At 46.0% G+C, this 15,344-nt stretch overlaps 1 protein-coding gene and 1 long non-coding RNA gene across 2 annotated transcripts in view; both read right to left on the bottom strand.

Annotated features, from left to right (window-relative positions):
- The window catches only part of ROR1 (receptor tyrosine kinase like orphan receptor 1), a 156,370-nt gene that overhangs the window by 130,764 nt on the left and 10,262 nt on the right, over positions 1-15,344 (bottom strand). The gene's annotated exons all lie outside the window — the stretch shown is intronic.
- Positions 10,656-14,327, bottom strand: LOC121073857. The gene is made up of 4 exons (XR_005821969.1): positions 14,062-14,327; positions 13,692-13,788; positions 13,082-13,354; positions 10,656-12,982 (listed from the first exon to the last, which is right to left on the bottom strand). It is a non-coding gene; the product is annotated as an uncharacterized LOC121073857 (long non-coding RNA).

Below are 15,344 nucleotides of genomic sequence, written 5' to 3'. Positions count from 1 at the left end.
TCGCTGATCCCTTGTATATTTGCTTTCAGGTTCCTTTCAGCCCAATATTAGCAGTCAGCCAGATTTGGGCACATTTTGGCCACCGCAAGATCTCACCGACAAGCACCTATTTCTTGTTCGCTACGTCCCTGGTTCCTCCTTTGCTCAGCACCACGCAGAGAACGCCGGCAACGGCTGCAGGTAACAAATGCTCGACAAACTGCGGCTGGTCCAGCTCCACCGCTGCACGAGAAGGGGTTTACACGGTGGGAGAATGAACCGTATTTAAGCAGTTTATTACGACTGTTTATTTGAATAAGCAACATGCAAGTCTCATATGAGGCCGCCGTGTCCGTGAGCAGCTCGGCCAGGAGCTGAGGCTGGCCTGGAGCAGCAGGAGAGGCACGCACTTCTCCGGACATCTCCTTCTCGGCTTCCCGAGCCAGGCAGTGAGCTTACCAGCACCACAGCCTCCGCAGGATGTCTCTGCACCACGTGCAGCTTTACAAGGCCTTGAGGAGCTACCAGAAGAAAAACAGCAAAACCCACGGAGAGGAGTAAAGCGCACGTGCGGGATGCAGCAGGGCCCCTCGGCCAGCACTACAAGAAAATCCACAAAATCCAGATATTCTGCATCCCAGAAAACTGTGTGATTCTGGCAGGGCTGACTGATGCCATCATACACAACACAAGATTTCTTACCTCGAATCTAATTAATAAATATTAAAAAGGTGAATCTGATCCTTAGGGAACAGCAAGCAGCAGCAGGCTTCACAAAGAGGGTCACGTCGGGGGGAAGTTACTGGGGCAAAAATGTGCTGGGGTTTCCAATGGAAGGCAGAAAAGTTAAACATTGCCCTCCGACTCATGAGGCTACAGCTCAGCCCAGCTAGGGAAATCACTCATTTGGATAAAAAATTGAGTATCACAAGAAAAAAAAGAAGGAAGGGGGGGAAGCATATGTATGTACGATGGGGAGGGGAGGGAGAAAGGGGAAAGTAATACTTGTTATTTGAGCAGGGCATGCCTTTTTTTCTTGGCAATCTCTGCCTCCTCTTTTCAACAGACACATCCTTTGGGGCCTAAATTGTGAGTTAGACACATGTACGTAGAGAAACAAGCCTCTGTTTTCTGTATAACGACAGACTACTTATTTTTCAGCACAGACAACCCCTCATATCTGGTATTTAACTTATATGTAAACTAGTCCCAGCAGAGCTACCCCTCTTAATGGCTCACACAACTTTGGAAGATGGATTTTTTTTTTTTCTGCTCTTGGACTAGACTCATCACTGATGCATTAACTCAAAACGACAGTGAACCTAAGTCTATTCAGTTTTGCGGGTTGGTGTTGAGTGATTAGGCTTCTTGGCAGCCCCGAACTACTTGGGAAGTCAGAAGTGAATCAAAGACTATTACACAGATACAGAAAAAACATTAGAGATTCTGACATACTCAATCCTTTCAAAATGTTTGATGCTTTGCTGTTCTCAAGTGGCTCATGTGATTAATAAAGTAGACGTATTTGTCATCTCCTTGGACGGGACTAAAAACGTACTTTGTTACGAGGAAAGACTAATAGGCTTCCAGAGAAACACCGCAGGTGAATACCACCCACAGCCCCGCTGTCCTCCCCCGGCGTGCGAAAGAAAGATGTGCAGTGCCGCAGCATCCTTCCTTGTGTGAGCAGTCCCAGGAGCTGGGAAGAGGAGGGCTTCAGGATGTGTATTACAGCCCAGGTCGGAACAAAGTTTGTTACCTGTGGACTTCCATAACAGAAAACATTTCATGCTCTACCAGGTCTTAGGTGAGAAATGGTTTAGGTACGATACCATTATGGCTTTAATTCACGTATATATTTGTAAACACCAGAAGAAATAGGATAGGGAGTTGTTCACAAATTATTCATTGAGCCTAGGGAAGCTTGCTTCCCCAGGATCTCCTCTGAGTCACCAAGTCACCTAGGGTAAAAGAGATGTGGCCGAGTCCTCATGCCATCTCTCTTCCTGAACCCATTCCTAATAGATGTAAATCTAATCTCTGTTAAAGACCTTCACTGTCTGTGAAGTCTGCGTTGCTTCCCTAGGCTGTGAGGGGCTTCATTTTCTTTACCCTGGGAAGCTTTTCCTCATATCTAAATTAAATCTCTTCTCCTGCAAATGAAGCCTAATATCTCTTGTCCTAGCAACTGCTGCCACTGCAGACAAAGCTGTCCTCCTCATCCCCCTAACAGCTTGTGTACCGAAGACTCGTAATATCTGGGGTTTTTTTGCTTGTTTAGTTGGTTGGTGAAGCAGCCCCAGCTCATTCAGCCTTTGTGGGTCATGTTTTCGTAGCTCTGTGACAATTCTCGTTGTTCTCACTGGGCTTTCCCCAGCTGATCCGTACGTTTCTTAAGATGTGCTTCCCAAAACCAGGCACGGAACGGCTCCAGCTGAGGTCTCGCCCACGCTGAGCAGAGGGACAGACGGCTTCTTGTGCCCTGCTGCTTCTGCTGCCGCGGCCAAACACAATGTTTGCCTTCTCCTCACAGTACGCCACTGTCAGCTCCGCTCCAGTTCTGTTCCGCAAAACTCCCCAATCGTTTCAGAAGATCTGCAACCCAACCACATTCCTATTCTGTAATTCATACAGGTGATTGCTCCTTTACAAGCCTAATATATCACACTTACCCTGTTTCAGCATATTTCTTCGGACTGTTTCTCCAGCTGAGCGAGGCCGTTAGGACCAACGCACCCGCCGACACGCTCCCACCCGCGTACCCCCGTACAGCCGCGGCTCCACACACCGGGATGTGGGCAGAAACACCAAGCAGCTCGGCCCCAGGCTCCGCCTGTGCTCTGCTGACCCCGAGACCTACCCCAGGCATGCCCTCCGTCTGGTTTTGCCTTTCCACCACGGTCTCACTACAGCCAGGTGCCTGGAGACGGCCTGCAGGAAAGGCACACGAGACGTGACCCCAGGAGCTCGCAGAACCCCAGGGACGTTGTCTGTTCATCTCTTCCAGCTGCTTGCAAATAATCAATCTGTTGTTGAGCAGACCAGTGTATGCTTGCTTGGCACTTCTCTTTTCAGCAGGCTTCGTGTTTTCCAGCTCTCCAGCAGCGCGCACCGTGAGCAGGTGTGGCTCCCGAGACTGGCTGGGACTGACCGGCTCGGGGCTGTGAAAGAACCCACAGGAGCAATCTGAAAACACCCACAGTACCCAAGGATTCTCGAGATTTCTTTTTCTTATTCTAGCCTGAGATTACAGTCCTGCGTTCATTGTGCCTGCTAGTTTTCCAGGGCAGGGTGAAGAGCAGTAGAAAAAACAGGCATTAAACATTTTGCCCTTTGGTTTCGCCTACCAAGAATTGTTCCTCTGCACCAAATACAGGTCAGCATTTCTCCTGGCTTTCTTTCTCTTTTTCTGCTACTCTCATCAGCAGTTAGAGCTTAAGCCCTATCCCGTGCTTTAGCTTTTCTGTTACTTTATCATAAGCTTTTGTACTCATCTTCAGTAATCTCATTTCCGCTTTTAATGCTTCCCTCTTGTGTTTGAGGCCACTGCCTCTCTCATCTGCACCTCTCGTCATTCCCACGTAGGAAGAGAACATCCTCACATCACCAGTGTAACCTCTGTGAAGAACGAGAGACTCCCTTATGCACTTTTTTCTTTATACTTGTTTTACATAGGATCTTATGAACCAGGTGAGCCTACTACATCACAGTATTTTTACGTCCTCCCTGTTTCCTAAGGACTTGAAGCTCCATCATTCAGGACCGTTAAGCAAAATACTTTTCGACGTCAGGATACCAAATTAAAGCACTTTGTTATCTTATATTTGATAGCTATAGGTTTAGCTAAAATTTGCACATCACATGATACATGGAAGTGCTCCTTGGAAAACATATTCAACACAAAGCTATTTATCATGGTGGTGCAAGTCCAGTTTTTTATACTTTTGTTTGTTTGTTTGTTGCTGTTGTTGACATAGCATCTCAGTCGTGGCGCTTCAAGAAGTGTTTCATGCTACTTACAGGACATTCTGAGTCCTGTTTTTTCTACAAGGCATATTACTATATAGGTAAGACATCATTGTTATGCAGCTATTTATCTCCTTTTGCTATATGAGGCTGCTTTTACATGTCTAAATATAGATAGTTTTAGTCCAAATTTGCGTTAGAACTGTTGACATGCCTCATCTTGACTCAAAATGCACAGAGGCAGCACCACAAAGGACCCGACTCTTGCCAAGGTGCTGCACACCAGGACCACATCTCCGTTTCTCTTGGCACGCAGGTGGCAGTCACAGCTCGGGGACGATCTCGGGCAGCCGCAGTGTGACCACGGCTCCCCCTCTGCCCTGGAGAGGGGCAAGCCTTCACCTCCAGCTGCAGGCAGCCGATCAGTACACGGCCTTGCGTAGAAAAAGGTATTTCAACCCAATGTCACGAAACGCTAGAAAACGCGTTTGTTGGATGAAGGTAACTTTGAAATTAGCAGCTCCAAAACCAATTTGCTGACAATTTCTTTCTGCCAACATCCCACTCCCCTCCATAGTTTTCCAGCCTGGGCACGGCAGGAGATGGTGCCAGGGCTTGGAAGGTCTAGGTAGAAGGGTAGCGGTGGAGGAGTTTGGGCAAACCCAAGAAAAAGGGGCAATGAATGTAAGACGACTGCTTGTGTACCAGGTGGAAAAGAGACACGCACAGGCAAGGCCTCAAACTGCTGCAAAAAAATACGGTGCTTTGATCTTAAATTTTTGTTAAAACGGGGGCATCTGGAGGAGAACGTCCCTGGCTTTTATTCCCTGCTACGGGCTCTCTTTCAGGTTCTCAAAAAGTGATTAAACCTGTGCTCCTCTGCATGTACCTAAATGGAGAACACGCATCTAACTCACAGCAACAAACAGCGAGAAAATATTTTTTAAAAAAATGTTTATAAACAATTTTGAGATCCCTGGATCAAACCTATATAAAAATGGAAAACTTCTGGACACGATCACTGAGAGACAGCAAAGAAATAAAAATTGTGCGCGTTATAATTTTTTTAGATGGAACATCGAAAAAATTTGCTTTATTTCTGAAGCCTGCCAAACTGCAATAGGAACCATATTTTCTGCATGAAATTTAACACCCAAAAGAAACTGTAAAGGACCAGAGGGTCTCCTGTCCCTATCCAGTTATTACTGCTGTAAGCTCCGTGAGCATATGGCAAGAACACACTCTGCTTTGCCTTTCTGGATGTAAATACAGATGAATGTATTCATCTGTATGCTGAAAAAGAAAAAAAAAAAAAAGACCTACAGACCTTATTAAATGAGTTATCACACACACACACAAAAAGCAAGCAGCAGAAGTACATTATTGCAGTACGTAAGTTCAGGCATATCATTTTTTACACACTTTATACACTCCAGTTTTTATGGGCATTTTGCTCTGGCTGCACTGCCTCTTTCTTTCAGGCCTCGATGAAAAAAAAGAGCCCGGCCCCTGCACACAGCAGTTCCTGCGTTACTCCCAGCTCTGATTCCAAAGGCATCAATGATTAAGCTATGTATTATCATCAGCCTAGAATATCTTTCAAGGAACGATACCAAAATATGACAGGTGTTCAAAACATGCTTTTTGTCTCTCTCCTGCTCTCCATCATCTGGCTTTACCTACTACCGAGTCGGATAAGCCAAAGAAAGTGAGTGCAAATGTTAACACATCGCGCGGGTTTCTCCAGGAGCGCCTCTTCCACGCCCAAATCACTGCAAAAAAAACAGCCGCTCCAGTTCAGAGCAGGGCAAATCCCCACAGATTACACAGAAGTACCGCTTTGTGCGAGATTTACTAAAGAGCACGATAATGGCACAGCTGATCCCTTGCACGGCACGGGCCACAGCTCTCTACCCCCAGCAATCCTCGTGCACAGCCACTTGCAGCCGTGGGGATGCTGTTCGCAGCTCGGCCCTGACTGAAAGGCTGCCAAGGGATGAGGCGTCTGCCACATCACTGAATGCCCGCTTGCAACACACAGCTCCTTAAAAGTGAAAAACTTGCAGAAGAAAAGTGAAGTTGGCTGCCTGCCTTCAGGCTCATCTACCTTTATTTCAAGCTGTAGATGCTGTGCAGAGTACAGCTACACTGCAGACCACACGGAGAAGTACCTGAGGATGCTGGCCCCAGAAGAGGAGCTCCAGAAGGCCCACGAGAGCTAGGAGCACCGCCGTGCAGAGGAAACCTGCTTCCTTAAAGCATCAGGCACCCACGGTAACTCACGTGTTCTTGTGCTGAACCAGTCCGATTATTTTTGCAGAGCTGAGTCTGTGTATTTAAAACAAATTCCGAACAAACCTCTCTTTTGTTTGTAAGGGTTTGCTTCCCCAGTAATTTCAGCGCACTTGTCTCTAAGGACAGCGTTTCCCAAACATGCTCGTGAATCCTCTGGGAAGGCACCTGGGACTCCAGGACTTGCAGCCACGTCACCGTGCCTACCAGGATTGCAAACCTTGGCACCCAACCCTTGCAGGGACCCTGCAGGCGGATCCCAAGGAAGGTAACTGCATCAGGAACGTGTGCTTACACCGAAAGTGTCGATCTCGGCATCAGCCCTCACCCTCACTTCGTGGGGCCTTGCTAGAAAACTACAAAGTGAGATTAAGTCTGCAGCAAAATCAGGATTACACAGACACAAGACTAGGTACAGAAGAACAAAAGCTGCTCTCATGCTAGAGAAAACCCTGCCTCCCCCTTCCACCCGTATCTCCCCAACTACTTTTATGAAGTTTAATCAAAAAATATATATTTTTTTTTATAGTGCAGTCCTAAAGTTTGGTTGAACCCAAGTGAAATCCCGAACGGACTGTACATGTTAACGATACCGTGCTCTTTTCTGGCCTCCTGCCAAGGAGCAAACAGTGCCAACATTTGCAGACTTCCAACAGGAAATTAAATAACTGCCCTGTTGGAAATATAAACCCATTTACGGTGGTCAGACTTGCATTTTCCAAAACAATGATACAGTTTGTGCGCTAGGAAAATTTGTAGGCGGATTTAGCCCAACAAATATGAAACAAAGCCTTATGAAAAGGTGTTTTACGCAGCTCCACGAATTATAGCGTTGTCAGGTGTACTTCCTGACCTGGGGCTTAGCTGGGAACACTCACATGGGTCCTTACTGAGCATGGCTGTATACACACACGCTGCCCACGGCTGGGGACGAACAGAAGAACTGCTTATTTCACCATCTGTACTCTTTCAGGTCCTCCTCGAGGAGTGCTGTGGGCAGCTTGCAGGGTGCCTGCCGGACACGTGGGAGCCTTCGCTTTGTTGTTAACCTGTTATGGGACGTTTGGTCAAGTCTCTGCTCCGGGCTGCTCTTCCTCCTCACACTTCACCACGCATTTAAGGCAAACTCCTCTCCTTACTGAAGGCAATGGGTTTTGCCACTGACATCGCTGCCACTAAGATTTAGATGAGAAACGTGCCAGAGCAAGGAGCCTCCTCCTTACCGGCTGTGTAGACGCAGCACAGGCTGTGGCGTAAACCTTGTCTAAGCCCTGCAGGGGCTACCCACAATAAAACAATGCTACTGTTAAGCATTATGCTTTAGCACATTTGAATCTTATCTTCGATCCTCTTTGTCACCCTGCTACTGGGACTTTCGTCCTCTGTCAGCTCTGTGCTGTTCGATACCTGCAGCTGCCAGCCAAGAAGCCTGTATGAACACAAAACCTCCTTAAAAATTAGTAGTGTAGCTCTGAGGAACAAACTCAAAGGCATACTATTTTCCCATCAACATATCTGCCATTGGGAGTCAGAAGTGGGACGGACACACAACCAGGAGAGACACAGGAGGCAGGCGGTGCTCAGCACAAACAGAACAGTTCAGGAACAGCAGCTGCTGCATCTCCACACCTGACAGGTTGAGAAAATTGCCCTTCACATTTTTCGAAGACTTAGCGACAATTGCGGTGTTAATCCCTAATACTTCCTTTTAAAGCAGCATCATGCCCTAGCGCAGACCCAGTGCACCTTACCTATTTGTCAAGGAAAACTTCTCCTCGCTCCTTGTGAATAGCCTGAAGCTGCAGGTACAGATTTCCCCCCCGCCCCCGATAGTGCTACCTGGGGTTTCTGCACAGTAGGGCCTTTCAAGCAAGGATCTGGACTTGTATTACACAGGTGAGTAAACATTATTATCCTACTTCACACGGATGGGGAAGGAGACAAATGGTTGCTGAGTAATTCCACGGAGAACCCAAAGCAGAAGAGTACTCAGGGGGCAGGCAGCGCCCAGGGGTGAGGGCAGCTGCAGGGGGACAGTGGGATCAGGCACACTGAGCTAGTTCTTCCCACTAATCAAAGCCATATGGGGATAATTGCTTGAAAAAATCCTGTTACCCTAAGAAACGCTTCTAGGATAGATTGAAGACTCGGAAAAAAATGCAAATTATCTACGTAGGATTGGATATATTTTAAAACCTCACCTATGGTTTGATGTGTATGAACTTACACCTGTGATGTAGAAACATACCCACACGTTGCCATTTTTATTGCTCCTCCTTTCTTCCTCTAACACAGGGTTGAGGCCCTTTGATAACGTTATCACTCACACCACTACCTGGCCCGTGGTGAAATACCTGCATCTTTTAGAGCCACGTTCTGCTTAAGTCCTTTGACTTGTGAGCAAACAAGTCAGCGAGGAAAAAGCAGCATATCTGCAGGAAAGGTAGCAGCAGGGACAGAGCCCTGAGAAGGCTCCCTGAGAGCTCAGCTACCCCAGGACACCGCAACCACTGGTCAGGTCTCACTTCCAGGCCTCACTCTTGTAAATGACCAACAATTCAAGCTCTCACTCACTTAGGCCCTGATCCAGAAAGGCACTCAAGTGAATATCTCACTTTAAACACAAAAGTAGTTCCATTTAAATCAACTGGATGTCTCGACTGTTTACAGTTACAATATATGTTTAAGTGCTTTGCTGGATTGAGGCCTTAAGCAGAGATTGTTATTTAACACTTTCTTCAATGTATCTTGCCAGTTCCTTGTGCCTCAGCAAACTTCATCAATTTTCCATCCACTGCATCTCCTGTTGTTTCTTGAACAAACACAGATGTCCCCAGTCTGCGCGCTTCGGATCCTGCCATCGCAGTCATCTAGGAATCAGCAGATATTCAATTAAAAAGCACGTTGCTATTTTCAAAGCTCTGCTCAAGGCGAGATCTAATAAGAGGTATTCGCTGTCAATAGAAGACCAAGGGCAAACACGAGGAGCGGTGCGTATGCTGTGGGGCAAAGGGAAAACAAACCAGCCCCGGGGAGGAGGGAACGGCTTGAGGCACTTTTTATCACCGCAGCAATTGCCTCTGTAAGGAGATTAACAGGAGGAGTCCTCGCTCCTTGCCTTAGCAGATAAAGCAGCAGGCCTTGCCGTAGGACTTGCCTGCTGAGAAGGACCAGAGACGTCTGCACAGCGCCATGTGGAACAGCTTTTCTTCCAACAGGAGCGGAGGCTCTCCCAGCACCAGCCTGCATGGGGCGGCTTCTTCGCCAGCTTCTCCTTGCTCTCTGGGTGCAAAGACTCATTTACAACACCCCCGGACCAGGGTGACAACCTCAGGGTGCACAAAAACATGCCCTGGTCGGATGGCGGAGCACCGGCACCTCTCGCCTCCGCTCCCCCCCAAGCCCTTCCACCCCAAGGAAGCTAATCACAAGGGCAGCAATGGAATTACTTAATTAATCAAAGGGAATGGCTCCTTTTAAACCGGAGCTGAAGAAACTGCTTAGACAGACCTCAAAATAGTCAGCAGGGGATCACTTTGAAAAAACAAGACTCCCAAGGACCGTGAAAAAAACACAGCGGAGAAAAGATTAGAAAAAAGGAAAGGAACAGCATGCAGAGGAAGAAATTCCATGTGCTCCGCTAACTGCACCTCTTAATTAAAAGAATACAACTCTGGCCCCGGGACCTGATGTTGCTGCACATCCCTGCTATAACGCACATTTTAAAGGAGATGCATTCCTGGGCTTCGCAACGCTGAAGGACTCGCATTCATCTGGCTACAGCATGTTACAGAACTGAAGACATTACAAAAAGATAATCTCTGGAAAGCCTGGGCTGTTACTCATATATTGAAACATAAGTAAGATATTATTGGTTTGGAAGCTGTCAAGACACTTCTCTTTGTGTGCTGCAGCAGAAGTCAAAACGAGACATTATCCAGCCCCTGCGAAAGGTTTCCATTGGGCACTGGGAAATCAAAAGCCAAAAATCTTTTGGGGTGTTGACATTACTTTTCTAAACTAAATCATTACAAGTAGAGTTCCCATTCACATAAAGCTAATTTTATATGAGATATAAAGCTTCTCACATAAACAAAGTTTCTGAAAGAAAAATAGGTCAATCATTTTAGCTGACTTGCCAGAATTAAGCGGCAGCTCTATCAGTTGCAATACCTTTATAGGGTTTGGGCGTGTGAGCATCTCTAATTCTGCTGCTCCCCAGTACATTCTCCCCTGAAAACGTAGACTGCTACAGATGGATTTCTTAATTTTATTTCTCATAACCCCGGTCTCTAAAAAAACTGGAAAGTAAGAAAAAGCACTGGAAACTGCACTGTCATTAGAGCGCCTGCACTGTATTAGCCCAGACACATCTCTGCTCGGAAACAAATTGCCTGCATCTCTTGGTAAATCAGTCACACTGTGGGTAATATACCGACCGTTCCCTACATTAAAGAATAAGCATCTGCTTATAAACACAAAACAACTGACGAGCTGGCACTGCTGCGCTCCTTCGTGGTACGGTATGCTTCTCTGCTGTTCATCATGCGCACATGAGAACTGAACCGCACCGCGTTCCTAACGCCAGATCAGGGCGTTCATTTTAGTCTATAGCTGTCCCACGCTTTTGGCACGTGTACAAAAACATGCGTTTAATTATTATTTTTTTTGGTTTACACAAATGTGAAGTATTTCATGAATCAGCTATCAGTGACTACCACTTCCCGTTCCTGACCCGTAGGTGCGTTCTTCCTTCCATCTCTCCTTCATTAGGCAGCCCAGGTGAGCAGGCAAGCCTGGCAACGTGCTTCGATGGTCAAGAGATCGGAGTCTTGTCGAACCAAGGGAACTGGAAACTTTTAAATCATGGCCTCTTCACCAAAGACAAGCTACCAGCATCGGTCACAGCATGCATTTATTCTGCATGTCCATTAGCGTAAGGTAGAACAGGTTTGGTCAAAATATCTTCCTATAACTTCAGAGTTGCAATTGAGCAAAGCATATCCCCAAATTAAAGGGATGCTAACAGAAAACATCCAAGCAGATGTTGGCTGACAGAAGAACACACTAAAACCCAAACAAAACCCCAGGTCTTTGAATTGCCAACAGAAACAATTCGGCAGAGTCGCTCCGCAGCACTGCCCCAAAGAGCACTCTGCTGCTGATAAAAGAACATGGGTGAGAAATGCAGGCGCACTCTGGACCAGATGATGCTTCCAAATACTCTCAGCAGCTTTGAATAAGCCTTCTGCCAAAGACAATGTAAATCACAAAGGCCAGCATATGCCATTTCACTTCCAAATCTCAACAAACAGCGGAGTTCCACAGAGGGCAAGATCATCATTAAAGCACAGCACAAAAAATAACAAAACCACTGCCTTGGCAAGCAGGCAGTGAATTAACAGTGAATTTCCAAACCTCGAGTGTCTGTGTTCTCTAAGGGTGACCCTCCTGCAGACTGCATCTTCAGACAAACCCGGGTCTGATCTGAGGGAGACAAACCCTGGAACCTCCCTGGGTGAAAACTGGCCCAGGACAGAAGCTGCTGGTGCAGACCAGAAAAGGGCTGCCAGAACCTCACCTGCCTGGCGCACCCATTTCCAGGGCATTTTTACCCAGGCTTATGTCCAACACACACCATGGAAGCACCAAATCCCAAAACATCACAGATTAATGAACATAAAATATCCAAAATATTTCCTAGTTTGGCTTGAACTAGCAAGTTCTGCAGAACTTGAGCAAGGAGCACATCTTGTGAAACAGGAAAAATCCACTTCAAGCTGTTTTCCCTTTCACTTCATTGAAAAAAAAGTTTGATAGATTCAGGCAAAACAGAAAAAAATGGAAGATTACAAAATCCTTCTTCTGCATATACAAAAATCACTCATATTTCAGAGCTCTGAAGTGATGAGAAGACTAATAAAGACCAAAGAAGCCACATGGGAGACTAAAAAACAGGAGCTGTTTTCCAATTAAGAGAGCTAATTTAAATATACCACATTAAATACTTCCTTTCTTATTTATTTATATTCCTCTGAAAGGTGAAAAGTAAGTTCATGCTCAGAGAACTCCTGCTACTCTCCTCCAATTGCACATGCAATTACAACACACAGGCTGCAAGAACAAATATTGTTTCAAGTAGCAACAGCTTTCATCAAATCCTGCAAATGTTTTCCTGACATACACATGAATTTAAAATTTGGAACCAAAACCGCTCGTTTCAAGTCACACATTCAGCCTGAGAAGTATTTCTAGGAGAAATAAACAGTATCTAATCGTTAGGATTTGACTGAATTCCACGCTATTTATTGCTAGCCAAAGTGAGATGTCTTTTTAATTTCCTTGCATATATTTCTTTAAGAAAAAAAGGATATTATGGCTAAGGTTGGTGGAGGGCATGAGAACACAGAGGGAACAAGAAAAGTAACCATTTGCATTTGGCTGTTCGTTTTAACCCCATTATGGTATGAAAGCCATGCAAAGGAGGTCGGATAATATTTTGTTTAGTGAAATCAAATACCCCCCGAGCAGACATTTTCCTGTATGCAAAGCGCTCGCTGCCTCCCTTCCCCCAAAGGCCATGCGAGAGCAGACACTGGTTTCTCACATGGCGCTTCGGATGACAGCCGTCTTTCATCCCCGAAAGCTGAGCCGGCCCCACATCGCCGGACGGATGGCGCTGATCAAAACTGGCCTTTCTCCCATGGCGTTCGGGGCAGGAAGCGATGGCAACTCTATATTCTGCCTAAAGACAAAATGCAAGGCGTTCAGGTTTCACCCGCGCTGCACATCTCTGGGAAAGGGGCAGGGGCAGAACCCCGGAGCACCGCCAGCTGCCCGTTACCTTCCCTTCGCTGCATGGGACATCCAGCTCGGAGGCACCATTGCACATCCGAGCACTGATGCTGATGGAAATACTCTGGATTTGTAGCCAGCTCGGTAACGTGGCCCAAAAAACGTATACTTCCCTGTAGTTAAAGCACCGCGGGTGCTTTAGGTGAAGTCACTGAGAACAATCGCACTGCCCTGCTCCTCGGGATGGGATTTTCTAGGATGCTCAGCACCGGAACCGCTTCCCTTGAAGGGCTCCCGCTGCTCTCTGCTGCAAGAAGAGTGCCTGGAAGCAAGCAGCAGATTTTCTATGAAAAAGACCGGACATAGCAGGATCTTAAAAATGAGGAGAACTCATGGAGGTAATTTTTCAGTGTCTAGTAGGAGACAAGTGCCGTCATTAACCAGAGCGAGTTCCTGCTAACTGTTTAAAGAAGCATCTTCCAGGCGATAACATCACCGCGCTCAAGGGGCAGCCTTGCACTGCACAACATCACTTTCACGTTGGAACCTGCTCTCTTTTTGACTCAGAAGTCCCAAGAAAAGCTTACAGAGTGATTCCAGAGGCCAAAATTAGGACAGATAAAACTTTTCAAACAGTAAAGAGATAATTCACTTTTTACCTCTTATTTAAATAGAAGTGACACGCTGAGTAGCTTCAGACCCTTGGGTTTCTTAATATCTTCCAGTTCAAAAGACAAAGCTTGGAACCCAGGAACACTGCAGAAAAAAACACATTTCTAGGGCCCTTAACACCGTTTGTTTTTTCTCTTTTAACAAAAACATTGTTAAATAGGAAAACCTATTTGTACCCAGGAATGTTCAGGCTATTTTAAAAGATACCGAAGACAACAATACCTTAGGGAAAGACTGCTGAAAGACTACACGTTCCTTAATAACTATTATTTGGCCTAGGTTAATCCAAAGTTTTCCAAGGTAATACCTAAATTCCCAGTTCTGTAAAATTGGAGACAAAAAGAAGATGGATACAACCTTCACAGGACGCTGAAATGCCCATTTCTGGAGCACAAGGACGCGTTTGCGTGAGCTAACAAGGAGGTAAAGGCCGGACGGAGAGCCAGCGCCTGCTGCTGCTGACTGTGGATGCACGGGGTGAAATAATTGAGAATTTCTGAGTCAGCAAATGCAGTGATTTCACTCTTCAGATTCAGATTTTATTCTGCAGAAACCAAAAGATGACCATTAGAGAAATACTTGTAAAGAGAACACGTAATTAATCGAGCCTGCTCTTTCCAACACAACCGTATTTCCTATCACGAGTCCAGCATGGCAGGGATTGTTTTAGATGGGAAACATTTTAGCTGACCGAAAGCGACTGCCCACTGTATTTCCTGGGAGATATATTATGTATTATTTAAAGGACTTGGGGAAAAAAAAAGTCTGGCTCAGTTGGTCAAACTGACCATTTTAATCATCCTTACTTAATCACTGAGCCCCAGAGGATCACGTCCACTTGTAGGATCTTTAGGACAGCGAAGCAATTAGAGATTGAAAACTAATATTTCCTTCCTGCACCGGAGTCATCTTTGTTGTAATCACCAACCACCTCTGCTGTCAGTAATTTACAGTCTAAGTACAGCAACAAATAGCAGGATAATATCAGGCCTTAATACCCGATGAAATGAGAGCTAAATTAGCACAATAATCCTTCAAGAACGTAAGTGTCTTCTTAAGGAGGCTGACACTAGCTTACGCAGGCAAAGAGAGAGAAAAAAGTGCATTAAAAGTGCATAAAACCAGCTTCAGTGAGATAACCCAACAAAAGCAAAAGAAAGGCGAACCTGCGTATCACCACACAACTACCCTTCGCAATATTTCAAATGATTTTACAGGTCTTCTGACAGCTACGTACAAAGACACCTCCCAGCAAATTACACTGAATATATACACACTTAATCCCCTGCTTGCAAAGTAGAGACAGAATTCTTCCCCTCAGGCCTTTTCAGTTATTACAATTAGTCCATGCGAAGTTACCCTTGATAATCTGCGGAGATAATAAGTGGCAGGGGGAAAAGCCTAGCAGAACATCCGACAATTACAGGCTTTGGGTAGGAGATTGCTGTACGGCTGACAAAAAAAAAATACCTACAGCACAAAACTGTGCAGAACCCTTACACACTGCAATTTTCCCAAATCAAAGGCAATGGGAGCACTGCTCCTGCTGCTATGACCCTTGCTGGGTGCACGTCTACAAGCCTGGGGCAACAGCTTCAGTCCTTCACTGGCACAGCAGGAAGAATGATGCCAGGTCAGAC

The sequence above is a fragment of the Cygnus olor genome, chromosome 8 (assembly GCF_009769625.2).
Source record: "Cygnus olor isolate bCygOlo1 chromosome 8, bCygOlo1.pri.v2, whole genome shotgun sequence".
Lineage (NCBI taxonomy): Eukaryota > Metazoa > Chordata > Aves > Anseriformes > Anatidae > Cygnus > Cygnus olor.
The sequence above is the reverse complement of the archived record's forward strand: the minus strand, read 5'-3'. Positions and strand labels throughout refer to the sequence as shown.